This window comes from Taudactylus pleione, unplaced genomic scaffold, assembly GCF_031769625.1.
Source record: "Taudactylus pleione unplaced genomic scaffold, aTauple2 ptg000296l, whole genome shotgun sequence".
Lineage (NCBI taxonomy): Eukaryota > Metazoa > Chordata > Amphibia > Anura > Myobatrachidae > Taudactylus > Taudactylus pleione.
The window spans coordinates 15,444,080-15,457,035 of NW_028284698.1; positions in this window are offsets into that span (position 1 = coordinate 15,444,080).

Below are 12,956 nucleotides of genomic sequence, written 5' to 3' on the forward strand. Positions count from 1 at the left end.
TCTGGTACAAGTTGATCTTTGGGCCTGATTCAGAGCTGAACGCTCTGACCAGAGCGCTCGCTCTGAATCAGGGCCCTCCTACCTTTTTTTGGAGCATCCTCATGGACACTCGCATAGCTGTGGGTTACCACCCACAGCTATAGCGAGCGTCCATGATGATGGTCGCGATGGTCTTGACCATCATGACCATCGGGCTTGCGACGGAGACCCTGCGGTAGGGTCTCGCTGCCGCAAGCCCTGGAGTGATTTTGGCTCTATCAGAGCCAAAATCACTCCCACTGACATCACTAGTGATGTCAGTGGGGCCGGCTTCAGATGGTAGGCGTTCCCATGGGAACGCCTCCGTCTGGCAGGCACGCCCCCGGCACGCCCACCAAAGGGGGCGTGCTGTCAATCAACATCGACAGCACGCCCCCTTTGGTGCGAGACCCGGAGCGACAGCTTGGCTTGTTGCAGTCCGCTTCTTGCGCATGCGCACGACAGAGCTTCCTCCGTCGTGCGCATGCGCAGTGGGGCAACATCGACCCATTTGCGAGCGTGCTTTGCTCGCGAACGGGTCTGAATGACCCCCTTTGTTTCATCTGTCCATAGGATGTTGTTCCAGAACTGTAATGGCTTTTTTAGATGTTGTTTGGCAAACTCTAATCTGGTCTTCCTGTTTTTGTGGCTTACCAATGGTTTACATCTTGTGGTGAACCCTCTATATTCACTCTTGTGAAGTCTTCTCTTGATTGTTCACTTTGACACATATACACCTACCTCCTGGAGAGTGTTCTTGATTTGGCCAACTGTTGTGAAGGGGTTTTTCTTCACCAGGGAAATAATTCTTCTGTCATCCACCACAGTTGTTTTCCGTGGTCTTCCAGGTCTTTTGGTGTTGCTGAGCTCTCTGGTGCATTCTTTCTTTTTAAGAATGTTCCAAACAGTTGATTTGGCCACACCTAATGTTTTTGCTATCTCTCTGATGGGTTTGTTTTTATTTTTTTAGCCTAATGATGGCTTGCTTCACTGATAGTGACAGCTCTTTGGATCTCATATTGAGAGTCGACAGCAACTGATTCCAAATGCAAATGTCACACCTAGAATCAACTCCAGACCTTTTACCTGCTTAAATGATAATGAAATAACAAGGGAATAGCCCACACTTGTCCATGAAATAGCTTTTGAGTTGATAGTCCCATTACTTTTGGCCCCTTAAAAAGTGTGAGGCACATATAGAAACCGTTGTAATTCCTACACTGTTCACCTGATTTGGATGTAATTACCCTCAAATTAAATCTGAAAGTCTGCAGTTAAAGCACATCTTGTTTGTTTCATTTCAAAGCAATTGTGGTGGTGAATAGAGGCCAAAATATGAAAATTCTGTCAATGTCCCAATATTTATGCAACTGACTGTATGTGTTTGTATATATGTATATCTATATATGTATGTATGTGTGTGTGTATATATATATATATATATATATATGCATGTGCGTACAGTATGTTTGTATATATGTTGCGTTTGCACCTCCACTCCCCTGTTTTTACTGGACTGCCCCTGTTACCACCCACAAATGGCCTCTCCTGTCACTCACTCTGCTGGGCTGGCTTTGCTGTGCGAGCGAGAGATCTGCGAACGCACTATGTAGTTTGTGCACGCGCACTGCGATGCATACGCATGCGCATATTAGCAACCATCGGCAATAGCGAGCACTGCGGATACCCTCCGGGTCGGAATCAGGCCCACAGCATTTAATTTTTTATTTTTTTTTAACAAAATTGTGTTGGATAAGTTTTAAAAAGCTGTTCTTGACTTTATTCAATCATAAAAAAAACGACAATTTCGGAGCGGTGTTTGGAACATTTTTTTGTCAGTTAAGTGGTTAAAGTTAATATATTACACTTAAGAATAACATGTTTATTTCTGTATAAAATATGCATGCAATTAATATAAAATATGCAGTGAGTCATATCTTCTCAAATGTGCATTTATTTTCCTTTTTCATTTGAAATTATTTTAGCTTTAAATTTAAGTTTGAATTTAATTAACTCCTACAGATTCTTAAAAATAGCAATCCAAGCATGTAATATGAGGCTGTTACTGGGCAATGTACAATATCTAGACCAATGCATCCTTTGTTGGGGTCTATAGTCAATTGGGGTTATGGCATACTTGCAAACTCTCCCTGATTGTCAGTGAGACTCCCTGAAATAGTAGCAATCTCCCTGACTCCCTGAAGAGTCTAGCAATCTCCCTGATTGCACCTTACCACCATTTAACAGTAATATTGTTAATGCCTAATTAATAGTTGGATATTCGGGACTACTTTTATGTATATGTTGGAACAGAGCAAACAATATAGGGGTAATCTCTTGCTGTAATATCTTACAGTATTCTGGCGATAGCCCATCCGGGGGCCTTTTTCAACCGCAACGCCGCACGAGCCTCTTGTATCTCCTCTATTGAAATGTTGCGATTAAGCAGATCATTATGTAATTGAGATAGTTTGGGAAGTTGGGAATTTGATATTAAATAATTCATCATTGAATCCTCCTGTGGAGTAGCTGTATAGCGTTTAGAATAGAATTTATGACATTTTTCCATTATTTCTTCATTTTTGGTTGATGGCCTCTTGTTTTCTGAGTCATATATATATCCGTTATATATAATTCATAGATTTGTGCGATCTAACCAACGAGGCCAATAGTCTGCCCAAACAATTGCCCCACATAGAAGCGATTTCTCAAACAATCCAGAAAGGCTTTCACCTGTGCTAATAAGTAACTTTCCAAAAGTTGTCTATTCTGTTTGTATACATTAAACGTTAACTCTGAGGGATCCTCCACATATGCCCTAAAGCTCTCCGTAACATTATTACTAAGAGATTCATAATTTTTTTTCCTATAATTGTGCAGATATGAAATAATGTAGCTCCTAATAACTGTTATTGATGTTTCCCAGAACAATATCGGGTCTGCTCTATATTCTGCATTATCCTCCTGAAATTCTTCCCACTTATCCTTAAGATATTTGCGAAAGTCTTCAGAGTTACAATGGATCTCTCCACGAGCATTTGCCCTTATTAAGCTCAGGGATTCTAATGTCTATGCTAATCAAAGCATGATCTGATATCAGTATCTCTGATATACCAGCTTCCCTAATAATCGAGACTAACCTATCCGCTACCAGAATATAGTCTAATTGTGAGAGAGATTTATGGACCCCTGAATAAAATGTATATTAGTGACCTGTTGGATTACTTATACGCCAATAGTCCACTAGTCCATGCGTGTTTTTAAGGTTAGATGTAAGATTATTGCGGGTATATACAGCTGCGTTTCTGAAACTGTTGATTTATCTAAAGCCGGATTGTGCACCCAGTTAATAAGATTTGGGAACTCCCTTTGTAATAGGAACTGAGAAGTTCTTTTGTGCGGAATTCTGAGAATACAAATTCAGAAGAGTATACTTAATTGTGTGTATTTTCATTATAAGCAAGAGGTACGGCCCCTCAGGGTCCTCCACCTTCTCCAACACAGTATATGGCAAGTGACGAGCTAATACTATTGCAACCCCTCTTGATTTGGAGCTATGACATGAAGCTATACAGTCCCCAATCCATTGTGCTTTGAGTTTAGCTTCACTACCCCTCTCCCAGTGGGTTTACTGTATGAAGGCGATATCCGTTCCATTTCTCTTCAAATGTTCCACCACCCTCTTTCTTTTTACCGGAGTAAACCCCCTACATTCCATGAAATTAGTTTATATGAATTTACCAGCCCTGTCTAAAAACAAAAAATGTACCACTCCAGCATTTTATACATATAACCTTTATTTTACATAAATAAAATACTTAGGGGGAGATGTATTAAGCTCTAGAAAGTGATACATTGGAGAGTGATAAACTCCCAGCCACTCAGCTCCTAATTGTCATGTTGCAGGCTGTGTTTGAAAAATGACAGTTAGGAGCTTATTGGTTCTTCGTTTTTCACTCTCCATTTTGTCACTTTCCAGAGATTAGTACATCTGCCCCTTAATGTTTGTGCAACACCTCATTTTCAACATTTTCCTAAACTACAATTCAGGTAGGAAATCTGCCCTTTAATACCAGTTCCTCCGATTCAAACTGTCATGATTCAAATATACTATACTCAATTCTCAATTTCCTTATACATTCCTTATCAAAATAAAACACTATAAGTCTAAGACTGGCCAAAGAGCGAGGGAATAATGCATATACTGACAAAAAGTGCGAATGTAATTGAATAACATTACATATCCAATACATTTTCAAGTATTTCCCCTTTTATTGCCGATACTTTCCTCCTACCTATGGCTTACTCCCCCTACCTCACCCATACCGAAGCTTGCCTGTGTGTTATCTAACCCCCCAGAAAAACTGACAGGGTGCAGGTAAACCTTTGCTGCATCCGTTGTATCGAAGGTTAGGGTTTGGCCATTGTCCCTAATACATAACTTGGCTGGATCCCATAATGCAAATCGTATACTTTTTTATATTTTTTCAAGAAGCCACTGAATTTTCTTTTGTGAGGCCTTCTAAAGTATTATGGGCTATTAATGCGTCATCCCCTAAATCACTGACCAGCTGCTTTTGATAGGGTTTGTATTCTGGTAGTATTCTCAGAGATTCTAGCCAAAGCAGAATTCAGCGATGCTTGTATGTGATCAAGTTTTTTGTCTATTGATGGTAAGAAATTTGCTACTGCAGCATTTGGTTGGGACATTTTGCTCGCAGATGGTGAGCCTTCCTGAGGACGTATAGGAGTATTATCAGGTGTAATATCAAGTGGATGTTGCCGGACAGGAGTGGCCTGAACTGCCTCAACCCCCTGCTGCTTTTGTTTGCCCATCTCTGTAGTTTGCAACTTAATGGATAACCTAGAACTGCTCGACTTAGTAAAAAACGTATCCATGCCTGAAGGGCTAACAATATATAAAGTTCCAACTATCTCTCTTTTCCTACAAATGAATTCTTAACACAGTATAACTATGCATTCTCAGTTATCCTTCCACCTACTATTTTTGTTTTTAACTCTACAAGTGCTTCGGCTATTTTTAATTCTAAATGCAAAATATGTATAAGATTCCGATCCCAACTTATTAACAAAGTATCATTTACACCCCAGAGTAGTACCCGTTCCCGTCTCTTTCTCTTCCCTCCCCTCTTCTCCCAAAGAAAGGGACACAATTTCACCCACAAACTTTTGTGCCTTTACCGTGTTTATCCAATTCTATTTTAACGAATATGCTGATATACAGTATTTCAAAATTATCCTCTCATATAAACCATATAAACCCTGTGCGATTATCTATTCTAAAGCTTCTTATATATCCATCGCATAATCAATTGTAAAAAGAAATATTGCCATTTTATCTTAATCCAATAAATCACCAGTGATCCCGGAATTTCCTACCCCTCGAATCCACCCTTAGGCAATCTCCAAACTGCCCCAGTGTATTTATAGTGTAACATGAAATGAGGACTCCAGACAGGCAGGTACTTGGTAAAGCAGTGTCATTTTAATAGCAGCAAACACTGCACCTTAGCATACGTAAATTGGGGCCTATTCATCATTACTAAAACATTATCTGGAGATAATTAGGCTTAGAACTCGCATGGAGTTCTACCTAATTACCAGAGGAATTCATCATTCCTCCGCTCCATAAGTAGCTATTCCGAAAAGCTGTCATTTTTGCGATGACAAATTTTCTGGAAATATATACTTTTCCCTGCCTGCTCTAACTTACCGCAGCTGGAAACATTGCTGCGCATGCACCACTTCTATTCAGAGAAGCAGCGCATGTGCAGCACTGACTACATCTGTGCTAATTGAATATACAGTGCATCCGGAAAGTATTCACAGCGCTTCACTTTTTCCACATTTTGTTATGTTACAGCCTTATTCCAAAATGGAATAAATTCATTTTTGTCCTCAAAATTCTACACACAATACTCCATAATGACAACGTGTAAAAAGTTTTTTTGAGATTTTTGCAAATTAATTTACAAAAAACAACTAAGAAATAACATGTACATAAGTTTTCACAGCCTTTGCCATGGGGCCCAAAATTGAGCTCAGGTGCATCCTGTTTCCACTGATCATCCTTGAGATGTTCCTACAGCTTAATTGGAGTCCACCTGTGGTAAATTCAGTTGATTGGACATGATTTTGAAAGGCATACACCTGTCTATATAAGGTCCCACACTTGACAGTGCATGTCAGAGCACAAACCAAGCATGAAGTCCAAGGAATTGTCTGTAGATCTCCGAGACGGGATTGTCTTGAGGTACAAAATCTGGGGAAGGGTACAGAAAAATATCTGCTGCTTTGAAGATCCCAATGAGCACAGTGCCTCCATCATCCGTAAATGGAAGAAGTTCGGAACCACCAGAAATCTTGGCTGGCCATCTAAACTGAGTGATCGGGAGAAAAGGGCCCTAGTCAGAGAAGTGACCAAGAACCCAATGGTAACTCTGTGAGAGCTACAGCATTCCTCTGTGGAGAAAGAACTTTCCAGAAGGACAACCATCTCTGCAGCAATCCACCAATCAGGCCTGTATGGTAGAGTGGCCAGACGGAAGCCGCTCCTTACTAAAAAGCACATGGCAGCCTGCCTGGAGTTTGCCAAAATGCACCTGAATGACTCTCAGACCATGATAAACAAAATTCTCTGGTCTGATGAGACAAAGATTGAACTCTTTGGTGTGAATGCCAGGCATTATGTTTGGAGGATACCAGGCACCGCTCATCAACAGGCCAATACCATCCCTACAGTGAAGCATGGTGGTGGCAGCATCATGCTGTGGGGATGTTTTTCAGTGATAGTTACTGGGAGACTAGTCAGGATAGAGGGAAAGATGAATGCAGCAATGTACAGAGACATCCTGGATGAAAACCTGCTCTAGAGCACTCTTGAACTCAGACTGGGGCGACGCTTCATCTTTAAGCAGGACAACAACCCTAAGCACACAGCCAAGATATCAAAGGAGTGGCTTTACTCCTTGAACTCTGTGAGTGTCCTTGAGTGGCCCAGCCAGAGCCCAGACTTGAATCCGATTGAACATCTTTGGAGAGATCTGAAAATGGATGTGCACCGACGCTTCCCATCCAACCTGATGGAGCTTGACAGGTGCTGCAAAGAGGAATGGGTGAAACTGCCCAAAGATAGGTGTGCCAAGCTTGTGGTATCATATTCAAAAAGACTTGAGGCTGTAATTGCTGCCAAAGGTGCATCAACAAAGTATTGAGCAAAGGCTGTGAATACTTATGTACATGTGATTTTTTAATCATGTAGATTTTAATTAGAACATTTTCTACATATTATAAAAAGAACAAAAACATAAACAGATAAACAAAAATATGTTGCCAATAAAAAAAGGAAAGTACAGTGGTACAATTGAATACCAAAATATACAATTAAAGAAGTATCATCAGTAAACCGAACCTGAGATCACAAATATGACATATAAACAGCTCGTGCATGGAAGCAAAATAAAATAATCGAACAATAAGGAAGCAAACAAAACAAATAACTGGGCAAAAACAAAAAAAGGGAAAGAAAAGGGAGAATAGAAGATTATAGATTACACGGAAGGTTCCCCAATCGGTCTACGAAGGCTCGAGAAAGAAAGAGCCCATCTATCCCATAATTTGTGAAATTTAGAAAAGGCTTTATGACTAGTATAAACATACCGTTAATGATCAATGGTATCATAAACAAGTGCCCTCCATTTGTGTATATCAGGAGTCAGGGCCGCCATCAGGGGGGGACCGCCGGGCCTCGAGTCCCGGGCCCGGAGGAAGGGGAGAGAGAGGGGGGCCCGGCGGGTAGCAGCGCCGCTGCAGCAGCAGCGACAGAGGAATATACAAGCAGGGTGGCCGCAAGCCAGCCTGAGATCGCGGAACGGCAGCCAATCAGGAGCGGCCGTAGCTGCCTGGTCCGCGAGCTGTGATTGGCTCTGCAAACATCGGCTTCCTATTCTCTCTCTGCAGTCCTGGCTGCCGCTGCAGCACAGATGCCACCTGCCGGGCCCCCCTCTCTCCATACTTAAGCAGCAGGGCGGATTCTACCTGGCTGGCTGCACCAGCGCAGCCAGCTAAACGCACCGCTGAGCAGGTACACCCTGATCTTGACATGCTACCCTCCCAAGTTCAGCCACTCTTCCCTGTCCACCCACCTGTTCCTGTGCCCTATGCCTCCCCCCCCTTGCCTTCTCTGCACTGCCCCCTTTCCTGTTACAGCCTTATCTGCCCTGTACCTCCCCCCATAGTTCAGCCAGTCTTTCCTGTCCACCCCTCCAGTACAGCCAGCCTTCCCTGTCCACCCCCCCAGTACAGCCAGCCTTCCCTGCCCCCCCCCCAGTACAGCCAGCCTGCACTGTCCACCCCCCCAGTACAGCCAGCCTTCCCTGCCCAGTCCCCCCCCCAGTCCAGTCAGCCTTCTCTACCCTGTGCCTCCCCCCTAGTTCAGCCAGCCTTTCTTGTCCCCCCTAGTCCCGCCAGCATTCCATGCCTTGTTCCTCTCCCTTGTCCAGCCAGCCCTTCCCTGCCCTGTGCCGTACACTTCTACACTTACCCTTCCTTCTAGCTTTGTATGTGGATCCGGACTTTTTAGTGTATTTTTATGTGGGTGTGATATACACACATATATATATATATTAGGGGTGAGCGGGTTCGGTTTTACTCGGATTTACTCGGATCTTTAAACGGCATTTTATTGGCTATCGCCTATCATGTGTTTTGGATAGCCAATATAATAAATCCGAATTTGCGGTAAAGTGGCGATAAGAACCGAGTAAATCCGAGTAAAACCGAACCTGCTCACCCCTAATATATATATATATATATATATATATATATATATATACATATATATATACACACACATACATACATTTATATATATATATATACATATATATTAGAATCAATGTTGATTTCCATATATATATATATATATATATATATATATTATATATATGATGTGTGTGTGAGTTTTACAGCAGTTGTTGAACTGGTTTACGTACCAATTGATGCCGCCCCACCCCGCCGTCAACTCTGCTCCATCCATCCCGGGGGGAGGGGGGCCCTGCCTATTTTGCCAGTACCGGGCCCCAGGATTTCTGATGGCAGCCCTGTCAGGAGGATCTGTAGCACACCAGGAACGGGCAATAATTACTTTTGCTACAGTGGATAAGCCTAAAACATAACGATAAATATTTGCATTAAACAATTCCTAAATATCCAATGCGAATAAAAAAAGTTTTGCCTCTAAGGGAGGTAATGATGGGAAAGTTAACTGCATATCAGACCATACTAAGTTCCAAAAATCGTTAACCCTTGGGCAATCCCATAACAAATGCCAAAAATCACAACCAAGAGCATGACATTTGGGACAATTAGTTTGAACATTAGTATCAATATGTACAATAGAAACAGGGGACCGGTAAGACCTGTGCAAAATAAAATAATGGATTTGTTGGAAACGAACACAAGGGGAAGTACATCTTATAGAGCCCAACAACTGAGACCATTGTTCATCCTGAAGAGAACCCAAATCTAATTCCCATTTATTCCTAAAGGGAAGAAGGGCATCTGGCAAATTACGGGATGTAAGATCACTATAAAAATAGGAGACTGTCTTACGAACAGATAATTTGAGAAGTGCAAGTTTAAGAAGAGAAAGTGATAATAAAACAGGGCCAGATCCAAACTGGGAGTGCAGGGCATGACGAAGTTGAAGGTATCTATAAAATGCCGTACGAGGAAGGCCAAACTATATGCACAAATGATCAAAGGAGTGAAGCACCCCATTATGAAACAAATGGCCAAGGGTTTTGATACCATATGAAATCCAGAAGGACTCCGATCCCAGCACTCCCAGCTCAGAAAAACCACCATTATACCAGAGGGGGACTTCTGGATCCACACCCTCATCCCCAAATAATTCCTGAGCAAAATGCCAAACCAGTCGAGCCTGTCGAAGTAAGGGGGGAGAGCTACAGGGCAATTTTACAGAGAACAAAATTTGTAAAGGAGCTAAAGGGGAGCCTGTTTTCCCAATAAGAAATCCAGCCAAAGCGGTATCAGTACAAGCAGATAACCAGGGCACCAATTGTGACAGCTGTGAAGCCATATAATAAATACGTAAATTAGAAAGGGCCAGCCCACCTGAAGATTTAGATCTACAAAGTGTACTGAGAGCAATCCATGGTCTCTTATCCCCTCACACAAAAGAAGATAAAATAGAATCAATATGAGAAAAAAACTTTTTGGGGAATAAATACAGGGGAATGCTGTAAAACATACAAGTATTTAGGTTGAATGGACATTTTAAATAAATTAATACGACCTGTCACTGTAAGCGGAAGTTTCTTCCACACATTAATCTTTTGTTTAAAAGCTGAAGTAATGGGCATCACATTAAATTCTACAAAGTCAGCAGGGTTAGGTGAAATGGAGACACCCAAATACCGAAATTAGAGAATCCATTGTAAAGGGCAGGAGAGAGAGGTGGATAGAGGCAGGGAGCCATTCAAAGGAAAATATTAGAGTTGGACCAATTAATCAGCAACCCCCGAAAAAAAACCCAAATCCTTAATAACGTCCATCAAACGATCCAAAGCTGGGCCCGCATCTGTCAGAAACAGGAGGATATCATCTGCATAAAGAGCTATTTTGTCAATTACATGGCCCACTTGCATGGCCGGAATAGCGGAATCTGAGCGAATGAGACACGCCAGGGGCTCGATAGCCAGTGCAAACAATGCAGGGGATAAAAGGCACCCCTGGCGAGTGCCACACCCAATTTGAAAAGAAGAGGAGACACAACCATTCACCAACACTCTGGCTGCCAGGGAAGAGTACAAAAGATGGACCCAGCCAATAAAACGAGGACCAAAACCAAACTTAGACAAGACCTCCCATAAATACTCCCATTCCACAGAATCAAAGGCCTTGGCTGCATCTAAGGAGACCACCACCGCTTCAGAAGTACCCCCATGGGACATTTGCACATGGTAAAATAATCGCCTAATATTTTGCGTAGTAGATTTACCAGGCATGAAGCCGGTCTGGTCAGGGTGTATAATAGAAGCAATAACAGAATTAAGATGAATAGCCAGCAGTTTAGCCAATATTTTAATGTCAGTGGTAAGAAGGGAAATAGGTCTATAAGAGTCTGGATAGAGGGGGTCCTTCCCAGGTTTTGGGAGCACTACAACCAAGGCCTCTGACATGGATGGTGGGAGACAACCAGCATTCAAAAAAGCATCAAAAGTCTCAATGAGATGCGGAATAAAGAAGTTTTTAAATTTCTGATACACCTCTATCGGGACACCATCAACTCCGGGAGCCTTGCAGTGTGGAAAGGAGGAGATAGAAAACCTCCAGTTCCTCCTCTGTAAATGGAGCATCTAATAAATTCTTTACCTCAATTTCAAGACGGGGCAGACGGACTGACTCAAAATAGGCACAAAGCTGGGAGGGAGAATATAATACCTTAGTAGCATAAAGAGAGGAGTAATATTGCAAAAATACATCCATTATAGAAGGAGCAGAGGTATGCAACGTTCCAGAAGAATCAAAGATACCAGAGACCGTTCTGGAAGCACCATCCTCTTTTGAAAAGTCTAAATAACTCCCCCCAACATCTGCCTGTGAATATTGCCTATGACGCGAAAACAACAGTTTGCGCTTGGATTTATCAAACAGGTGATCCAAACACTCCCGCTGGGCACGAAGCATATTCTCCCTGTCTGAGATCACTCTGGACAAGAGGTACCAGGCCCCAGCATCCCTATAAGCAGTTTCCAGAATCGTTTCCAGCTGCCTATGATATAATTTAATGTTAGCAATACGCTTAATAAAGGTGCCCCTTAAAAAAGCCTTAAAGGAATCCCAAAGGAGAGAAACCTCAGTACCCACATTATCTTCAAAATAGGGACACCCAAGCAGCCTCCAACTCAGAGCCAGCACCCATCAGGTCCAGCCAGAATGGGTTAAGCTTCCAAAAACGGGCACCCTCTGAAAGGGAGGAACCAGTAGTAATACACAACGGAGAGTGGTCGGAGACACCCCTCGACAAATAATCAACTGCAGAGACTCTGGGAACCAAAATAGGTGAAAGAAAAACCATACCAATACAGGAAAAAAGTACGATAAGTAGAGGACTGACAGGAGAAAGCAGAGACAGCAGGATAACGGACACGCCAGACATCTAACCAGCCCAATTCAGCAATCAATTTAGAAAAGGGAGACAGGGAAGGAGGTAGGGAAGAAATGGACTCTTGCCAGCGGTCCAGTGATGGATCCATTACGTTGTTAAAATCACCCAAGCAAATAACAGGTGTAGAGGGAGAAAGTGCAATAAAGGCAGCAGCCTTACCCATAACGTCATTAGAATATGGTGGGGGGATATAGACCGCAAGTATATGCACAAACAGAGAATCAACAAATGCTCTCAGGAAAACATATCTACCCATGGGATCAATTTGGACTGTATCAAGACTAAAATGAGGACGCTTGTGAACCAGGATAGAGACGCCTCAAGAATTATGAGAGAAAGTAGAATGGTACATCCATTCCACCCAGGGCTTTTTCAAAGCCATTATATGGCTACCAAAGAGATGAGTCTCCTGAAGACAAACAATATCCACATTACATTTTTTAACCTGTGACAGAACTAGGGCTTTTAACCTTATCACTAAGGCCCCGAACATTCCAGGTGAGCGAACGAATGTCCCCAGAATTATCCCCAGCAGCCATAATAATAATAAATCACATAAGAGAGCAAAAAGGATTAAAAAAAACAGACAGAAAGACAATTAAGATACCCCCATGCGCAAGCAATATACAGGTCGGCACATATACCATCATATCAGAAGAGCAAAAAAAACAGCAACACGTAAAAATAATAATAAAAAAAAACAACATAAGAAAAATAACAAACT